This window comes from Sphaeroforma arctica, assembly GCF_001186125.1.
Source record: "Sphaeroforma arctica JP610 unplaced genomic scaffold supercont1.465, whole genome shotgun sequence".
Taxonomy (NCBI): Eukaryota; class Ichthyosporea; order Ichthyophonida; genus Sphaeroforma; species Sphaeroforma arctica.
In genome coordinates, this window is record NW_014040093.1 from 46,593 (window position 1) to 56,790 (window position 10,198).

A 10,198-nucleotide genomic window follows, 5' to 3' on the forward strand; every position below is an offset into this window, starting at 1 on the left:
CCTAGTAGAGAGGGTTAAATGCTATTACATGTTTATATGTGTAGCATGATTATGATCATGTCTGCATATTTGCCGGACAATTGGTACAAAAAGTGCCGGTGCTATCATCCGGCACACTCCCATTCATTATTTTAATATTTACGTACAGATATATTGGTACAATTATAGATATATGTTCGCAGGCATATGCTGATACAAAAACAGATTCATCTTCGCATCCATGTGCTCTGCACATACATTGATGCAAACGCACATATACATGCACACGCATATGCTGATACGAATGCATATAATCATTCAGATACGTACGCTAATACAATTGCAAGTGTATCTTTTCATATTTACGCTGGTACGATGCAGATTTTTGTGAATAAATACCCATTTACACGTGTAAAAAAAAAGCAAGCTGTGGATTTGGGCGTCCTTGTACATTCGTGTCTTCAGCCACAATTGTCCATGGGTACGAGAAATTAATTGTCTAGCAGATTCGTCTTGTTTTTAGACATCGTGTATCACACTATAACCGCGTAGATGTTTCCATTCCCTTCAGTTTCAATTATCACACTATAACCGCGTAGATGTTTCTATTCCCTTCCGTATCAATTATCACACTACAACCGCGTAGATGTTTCCATTCCTTTCAGTTTCAATTTTACACGTTTACTTTATGATAGACACACTCATGTACATGTAAACATGATACATACTCGTTTTGACCCACACATGCACGCGCTCTGCAAGGCGTCTATGTTAGGACCATCTGTGTAATAACCGGGCCTCCACATTAGACTCTATGTTATAAACGTACTCTTAAGCAGTACGTAAAATATAAGCGTACTCTTAATAGTACAAGGAACTTAAGTTTCCTAAATGGTTTTTAACGGTTTTATTAATTAATACCTTTTCCATTTTACATATAAGATATTTGGACAAGGCCATTAAAAGGCCCCAGTTAAATACCAAACATAAGATTTGGTCTAGTTTCTTAGGCGAAGAACTTAAGCGTTCTCGGTTACCCTGTGAGTTTTGGGCTTAGATCCAGTAGGTCCGTGGTGGTCGACTGGACCTTTCTTACGCTTCCGTGTCTTAAGCACATATAAAGGATGAGCATTAAAGCTCGGGATAAATGCTGTAGGCGGGTAAGTTTTAACTTCCGTGCCTTCAAATGATGGAAACATGCTATCTTTTTCAGCTTGTGACTTATGCAGGCGTTTACGCCATTTTCGATTAAAGTCTTTTAAATAGTCTTGATTATCGAAAGCATCTGAAGTCAACTCAGTGATTGTACCGTCTATAAAGCGAGTACGATAGTATGTATATCCTCCTTTATCCGTTCTCCATATTATATCTTTAAATTCGGAGCGGTCAACATTAGAATCATGTCTTCTTGCGTTTATAATCTCTGTAGTCGGAATACGACTTGTGCCTATGTTAAGCGCACTAGAACCATCGGGGTTATTTACCTCGTACGTTCCACTTTTAGTGTCTGCTACAGAGATTATATATAGACCTATCCATTTAGATGTTAATACAGTAGCATCGGAATTACGTTGACGGATGTTAACTCTGTCACCGACCTGATACTCTGCTATCTTCTTGCCAACGCTTTTGCCTTTTTAATAAGTCTATATCGCGTATTTCTCGCAAGCAAGGATATACAACGTTATAAATACGTTGTACCTTCTCTAACCATGGTAACTCATGGTGATCAGGTTCGTCCTTGTTAAAGGGTATCTATAACTCACTATATCTGCCACAAAAATAGTGAGCAGGTGTAGTTCCTGTAACCGGATAAGCGCACTCGTTCATCTGTGTTTGTACCCACTTAAGGTGGTCCGGCCAATCATCTGCATCATCCGTTACTGCAGTAAGCAAGAAGAATTTAAGTCTTCTATGGCGTGTTTCATTCGCGCCTTGCGTTTGCGGTTTATATGGCACACCTCTCTTATGGCATATGCCTGATACAAGTACTAGCGATTCCATTACGTCATTGCAGAACTCACTACCGTTATCAGAGCACATAATACCTGGCCACCCGTGGTACTTGGCAACATAATTCTGCCACGGTCTGCGTATTCTTTTCCTTTAATGGATAATACATCAAAGAAGTGGCATACGTAACGGTCGCCTGTGTTTTCGGACGTAGGCAGGTCAACCAGATCAATGATGACCCTGCGCCATGGAACATCTTCGGTCACACTCTTAAGTGGTGCGAACCCATAGCGCTTGATCTGATTGAGATCACAGTCTGTACATAACTGATATACTTTATCCATTAAAGTTGCTAACCTATTGCGCTTGGCATCGTTAAGTGCTTCTGCTATGTTCTGGTGCTTCAGCTTTATCATTCTGCTCTTCCAGAATAAAGGTAGGGTGTTGAGAATTCACTTGCGTATGCTCTAAGTCTGTAGTGTTTTCAGACTCCTGACCCTCTACTGCGTGCGCATCTTTAGTACATTCATACGCATTTGCTACACTCGACTTATTTAATATTTGCACTATATGTGCATGTACTTCAGGGTTATTTTCCATTAATTCCTTTAAAAATAGGGGTTGAAAGATTTCGGGCTTGGACTTTATATTATTAAAGAAAGTCCGAGCTAGAGATTGACTCTTCTTAACTGTAGTGTCAATAGTAGATTGTATCTCTTGTGTACAAACTTCACGTACTGTATTGTCATTGAGCTGCTTAACGTTCAAATTAGTAGAGAGTGGAATCTCGGATTCTTTGACTTTATTAAGAAAGGTCTCAGAAGGGGTCCATTTGGTTGTTCCAATGGGACATGTACGACATATTATAGTATGTCTCCAGGGCGTCTTCTGAACGGCTCGGGTACCCAGGTATAAGAAAGTATCTACTTCTCTATCTGAATTTATTGGCTCGCATTGTATCATGCTGATCAATTTATTGAGCCACAGATCTAAACTCCGTAGAGGCAACACAGTGTAATGCTAGCTTTGTGTATATGAACATAATTTAATAGCTGGACAATTAACTGCCATGGTGGATTAGCCAACGCATTATGTTTGGAGAGGTCTATTTGAAAGGCGCCTCCCAAAGGATGATTTAAAGTCCTGTAGTTCGATAGTTGTGCATTATGATGTGCAGCAAACATATCTATGGTATGTGGCCCATATTTTTTTTGAGCCAAATCAAACCACCGTGGATTGCGTTTTTAACGTACTGACTTATTAAAGTCTGGTACGAGGCGTGATAACGTATCCGGTAAATGGTTATGTATTCCTGGCAGATGTTTTGTATTAAAATGAAAACTTTGATATTGTATCATGCCAGCGACTCAGTAATTGTGAGTCGGGTTTCATCTCTTTCATATATTGAAGAAATTTCTGATCACCCATCAGCGTAAATGATGTTCCGTATATATAATCTCGGACGTGTGTTAGAGCTGTCACTATGACTAATAGCTCTTGTTTAACAGTTGGATAATTCAACTGTGAAGCATTCATCGCTCGACTAAAGAATTGTATGTATCTAGGTTTGTTATCTATAATCTGATATAATACTCCTCCTAGGGCTAAGTCAGAGGCGTCCGTTGCTATTACAAACGGCACGTCATCGACTGGCCCTTGTACTATAGGTGCTTGTTGGACGGTGTGTTTGAGTGCTTTAAACGCATCATCACACTCTTATGTCCACAAGTCGCCTAGTTTACCTTTGTGTCATCTTAAGTGTCCAAAGGGTTTAAGGTATTCAGCCAAGTGTGGTACTCCATCTGAAAAGAAGTTTACAAACCCACACATACTGTTCACATCTCTTCCTGTAGTTGTTGTTCGCCAATCTAACAGGTGTTCTACCATACCGGGATCGATCTTAATACCTTCCCCAGATATACGATAGCCTAAGAGCTGTATCTCGATCAGTGCAAAGCGGCATTTCTTCTCGTTAATATTGAAGCTTTGCTCGTTGAGTCTCTTAAGGACTCACCTGACTAATGCGGCGTGTTCGCCTTTAGTTTTAGAAAAGATGACTATGTCATCCATGTAGACTTGCACGGTAGGCATGTCTGCAAACATTTCCTCCATTACTTGTTGGAAGAATGCTGTTAAAGAGTGCAACCCGAAAGGTGCACCTCTAAACCTGTATTGTTTACCTTTCCAGGTAAAACTAAAGTATTTACGATGTGGTTCATATATCTGCATTTGATGATATCCTTGTGAAAGGTCTATAGTTGTAGATACTGTAGCTCCTTCCATCCTTCGCAGTAGCTCGTTAATACGAGGTAGGTGAAAGCTATGAGTCGGCAATAATTTATTTCTCGGACTCATATCTTAACATACTCTGACTTTCTTAAACGATCCGTCAGAGTTATGTTGGTCTACAGCTAGCAATGCCAAGTTAACTGGCGTCTGTTGATAGTTAATTTCTATCACTCCATCTGCTAACTATTTCTTAACTTGTTCTTTAACTACAGCTTCGTGTCTCCAAGAAACATAGTTTCTTGAAGGGCGTTTGAGCTTAGTAAAGTCTACCTTGGTTTAGTCAAGGCTGACATATCCGTCGTTAAACCGGAATTTTGCCCAATCGCTGATCTTTATCTTCTTATATACTAGAATCAGATCCATGATTTTGTCCGCAAAGTCAGGTATTGATGCCTTGACTGTGTCTAACGGGGGCTTATATAGTTTCAGACAGTTATCGTCTGATTGATCCTTTAATGGATCTATGTTATTTGGTAAACCAGTTACGGTTATAACTAGAGTGAGTAAATCGCTCATTCCGAGTATAATGTCGTACTTCTGTGACATCTTAATTATCACAGCTTGGGTAGTGATACACCTATCATCGGCTAACGAGACCTTAACATCTGTTGCCATAGTTTCACACTTGGAGGTTTTCTCATCATTTAAAATGAGGTGAGTTGTTTGTGTTCTCCTTTCGACACCTTTCATTAATGCAAAGCGATCGGATATACATGAAATTTCAGAACCAGGATCAATCAACGCAAGGATTTTATTTCCATTGCAATATACAGGGATTATTACACGCTTATCTAAAGAGTCGTTGTACTGTCTGTGTAACGATTGTACCCGGTAGTATCGTCAGTCCAACTTAATGTCGGGTTTGACGTTACACGATTTAGTGTGGTAGCCATTGGTCTTCTCACATTTATCGCATTTTGTAAGATAGTGTTTACAAGATTGGGCATGATTTCCGTTCCAGTAACCGTTAGGGGTTAACTGGTACATGTCATAACCACACTTCTCATCAACACATTTCTTAACTTGCTTGTATGCAGGTTCCTTGTGCTCCGCACGCACCTTCTTAACAGGGCGTGTAAATTGAGTAGATTCGCGTGGACGTGTATATTGGGGTCTCTCGTTTGAGGTCTGCCTGGATACGTATCCTTAATCGGTCTGCTCCCGCGGTTTCTTAACAACCGCCTTCGTCTGCGAGGTTACTCGACTGGAAGAATACAAAGTGGACACAGTTTGATAGAACTTGTCCCATTCAAGGCGGGTCAGATAAAACTTTGTTTCATGACCTAATTCTCGAGGTTCGTTTGCGTACTTACGTTTAAGTTCAGTATACACACTTTCTCGGCCATTATTGCTTATGTTCTTACAGAACACATGCATAGCCAGGAACTCGTACCATCGCTGTATTTTGTCCTTCTTAATATCGGGACGTTGCAAATCAGCATCGAGCTTCAATATGTAGCTCTGTATGGTAGTGTTTGTTGCTGGCTCGGCTAAAATCGAGCTCAGCCCTGGATTGCGCATATCCTTACTTAACAATGATGTTACTGACCAACACACTGCTGGCCAGTTTCGACACTGGTCTAGTTCGTGGAGATGTCTCTATAGGGTTAAATAACTTGTACCCTCAGGGCAAATGACTGCATTAACGTAGCTATCCACTGTTGTGGAGCGATATCATTCGTCTCCAACATTACCGTGAATGCATTTAAGGTGCGTATCTGGGTATCGAGATCATGGTTATTTATGAACTCGTCCTTATTGCTGTTGGCGTCCCAGTTCGACTTAAGTCGACTGATCAGCCCCTTGTACTTCTGGTTATCGCGGTGGTCTTGCCCACGTTGAGCCTGCAGTAGCTGGTCTATCCGCTTTTGCTTAATAGCGATTAGATTAGCGTAGTAGGTGACGTCGCTAGCGTTGTGTAAGTCATGCGCTATCTCCATCTGTAGAGTATAATCATCTACGGCCTGATTTAGCGCGGTGACCTCTTCAGATTGGAAATCTTCGGCAGGCTGATGAATAGCGTGCCGATCGACCCGTTTAAACTCGATGTCGTTGGCGCGCCTACGGGCAGCTTTAGTGCCTCGAGAATGTGCTCCAAAGTCCATAATAGAAGACTTACGCTTATCGTTAATGTGAAGCTCAGGTGGTATAATCACCTGTGGGTCTTGATGCATAAGGAGAATATATCCCGTAGACTTTGGTACATGGCGTTGTGCCTTTTCCATATGGGGAAGCTCCTGCTGAGTCTTCTTTCTTGTCTCGGGGTTTATAATATCCTCGAGAATAGGAGACCCGTGTCCAGGGGAGACTCCTGGCGTGAATACGGAGTTTAAATCTGCGAAGGCTATCAGAAAACCTGGTAGTTCGGGCTCGTCCGTGACTGGCTTTTCCAGTTGACGGGCGGTCCAATTTTCAAGAGCTTGAGTAGTACCGGGAGAAATAAGTTTGCGTAAGCGTTTTGCTTTCTCACCTGACTCATACATCTTCTCTACCTGTTCAATGGTCATTCACTTCTTAAGAGCGGCTAACTGATTCTTAAGTTCAGTGTTCTCATCGATCAACTTACTTATGTGCGATGGCTGGTTTGATTCTGATTCGGGTCGGCTCTCTGAGCTTTCCTTTTCATCCTCTCCCTTAAGCGGGTTGTCTCCTTTCTCCGTAATTGGAGTTAGCTCCTTCTGAGTGTTCTCATCAGGATTGGTAGTGATCGTCTTAACCGATCCTTTTGCGTCGCTTCTTGGCTTCGTAAACGTAAGCTTCAAAGCGGACGCAATAGTTGGCCCGCGGGATCTTTCTTCAGGGGACTTCTCTCTTAATGGAGTGTCCTCACCCCTATCTGTTGTATTGTTCTGGTTATTAATACCAGTAGCAATGATTTTGGTTACTGATTGATTTTCCTCTTCTGTGGTCGCATTGAATGCGGCTGCAGCAGCGGCGTCTCTCTCCATCCTCTTCTTTTCAGCTCTACGCTTCTTAGAAGGAGTATTGTCTTTCTTGGTCATAATCTTAACTTATGACTTCAGTCTTATTCTCCTAATGAATGACTGTGCTTAAGAAAAAAATTGTGGTAGTTATCTACCTTTACGTTTAAGTAGTCTAAGTATTTAATACCTTTGCTAACTTTAAAATGTGTAAGTTTCGGTCTCTTAAGGCGATATTAACGTCTTAGAGTAGTTAAACGTAATAAAGTCTTCTAAAGCTCAAATGAAATTAAAGCAAAATAAACGTAATTAGTCTTTTAGTAAATTTAGGTTTGCCTCGTGAAAACAGCAATACTCTGAGGGATTGTGAGGCTGAGACATTGCCTATATATAATCTTCTCAGTACTGTTTTCGCCGAAGGGATTTTATTTAGTGTTTCGTTGTCGCTCTATTAGGATTAACCAATAACTTGCCACTTATCAAGAATTACCGACATAGCCTTCATCAGACTGGCACATCTGGTAGGCTGAATGGAGGTTAAACTAAGTAACACTAATAGTCCCTAGAAACCTATATTCGGTTGAGCCATCTCGCTACCGAAGTATTCAGATATAAATAGATTTAGAAAGCAAATATAGTTCTATTAATGAAACTAGACCAAATCTTATGTTTGGTATTTTACTGAGGCTTTTTAATGGCCTTGTCTAAATATCTGATATGTAAAATGGAAAAGGTATTATTTAATAAAACCGTTAAAACCGATTTAGGAAACTTAAGTTCCTTGTACTATTAAGAGTACGTTTATATTTTACGTATTGCTTAAGAGTACGTTTATAACATAGAGTCTAATGTGGAGGCCCGGCTATTACAATCTCAGAAGGTACCTATACTGGAATCAGAAGAGGAGGCAAGCTCAAGTGGCAACCCCGAATCTACGTCCGAGACCACTGAACCATCGCGCATAAGTAAGTTAATTACTGAAAACACTGATCTTAAGAATCAGTTAGTCGCCCTTATGAAAGGCATGACTGTTGAACATGTAGATCGAATGTATAGATCAGGAAAACATACACAGCACTTACGCGAGCATGTTTCTCCGGGCATTACTAAAGCCCTTCAGAAGTGAACAGAACGTCGACAAGCAATTACGCCCGAAAAGCGTAAAGGCCTGAGCGCTACACCTGTGGCAGATGAGCCAGATGTGCTCAGCGTATCTATTTCTTACGAGGTACTACCAGCAGAACTTCAGGCTAATTACTGGCCTGTTCTATCACCCGGCCACGAGTCGCCCGTCCTTGAGGGTATTATAGACCCAGAGGCAGGTAAAAATACTCCGCCACCTTTACCCAACTGGGATGACAATCGTCGGCAACCAGTTAAGACTGGGTATAATATCCAGACGCATGAATCACCCAAGATTATAATATCAACTACTATCCGAGGGACAGAGCACCGAAAGGCCTCGACCATGGACTTTACAAGGGGTAATAAACACCCCCGTAAACATGTTAACGATGTCGAATTTAATCGCTTCGATCGCACAGCATTACACCAGCCCGCAGAGGATTTTAATAAATCGGTCGACGATTGCACCATTAAGAATTAAGATGGAAATCGTCCATGACGAGCACCGTGCTGATGACGTATCATATTTTGCTAATATGATCGCGATCAAGCAGAAGCGCATCGATCAGCTACTTCAGGCCCAACGTGGGCAAGACCACAGGGATAACAAGAAGTACAAGGGACAGATCAGTCGACTTAAGTCGAACTGGGATGCCAACAGCAAGCAGGTCGAATTTATAAACAACCATGACCTCGACACGCTAACCCGTACGCTTAATTCGTTTACGGTCATGCTGGAGACGAATGATATCGCTCCCCAGCAATGGATTTCTGCTTTAATGCAATCGTTTGACCCTACAGGAACAAGTTACTAGATCCTGCAGCGACACCAGCATGAGCTTGACACTTGTCGTGACTGGTCAGCTGTGTGTTGGCTGGTTACGTCCTTATTAAGCAAGGACATGCGCAGTCCAGGACTGAGTTCAATCTTAACTGAACCAGTTGAGAATACTCCTATTCAGAGTTACATTCTGAAACTTGATGCTGACCTTAAACGTTCAGATATAACAAAGGACAAGGCACAGCGATGGTACGAGTTCCTGGTTATGCATATTTTCAGTAAGAACATGAGAACAACGACCGTGAAAATCTGTACACCGAGTTGCGACGTAAACACGCAACTGAGGCTCGAGACAAGGGACATGAAACAAAGTTTCATCTATCCCGACTTACGTGGGAACAGTTATATAATACTGTATCCACTGTTTTCCCTGCACACCGAGTAACCTCGAAGGGAAAGGCGGTAAATAAGAAACCGCGCGAGCTCACTGATCAAGGATACCTCTCACGCCAGACGTCAGATGATAAACCTCATCAGACGCGTCCTAACCAGACACGTGCTCGCGACTCCACTCAATCAAAGCGACCCAATAAACAGGCACGCGCGGAGGCAAAGGACAAGGAACCTCCATTTAAGGAGATTAAGAAATGTGCCGACGCACAGTGTGGGTATGACGTGTACCAATTGACCCTTTCATGCACCCACCTGTACACACTTTCTTACTAAGTGTGACAAGTGTGAGAAGACTAATGGCTATCACGCCAAGTCTTGCGACAAAAAGCCCGACATTAAGTTGGAGTGAAAGTACTACCAGGTACAATCGTTACAAAGGAAATACAACGACTCTTTAGACGAGCGTGTAATAATCCCTGTATATTGCAATGGAAATAAAGTCCTTGCATTGTTTGATCCTGGTTCAGAAATTTCATGTATATCCGACCGCTTTGCATTAATGAAATAAATTGAAAGGCGAACTCAAACTACTCACCTAATCTTAGCAGATGACAAAACTTCCAAGTGTGATACCATGGCCACAGATGTTAAAATCTCCCTGGCCGATGATAGAAATATCACTACCCAAGCTGTGATAGTTAAGATGTCACAGAAGTACGACTTAATTGTCGAAATGAGTGACTTACTCACTCTAGGT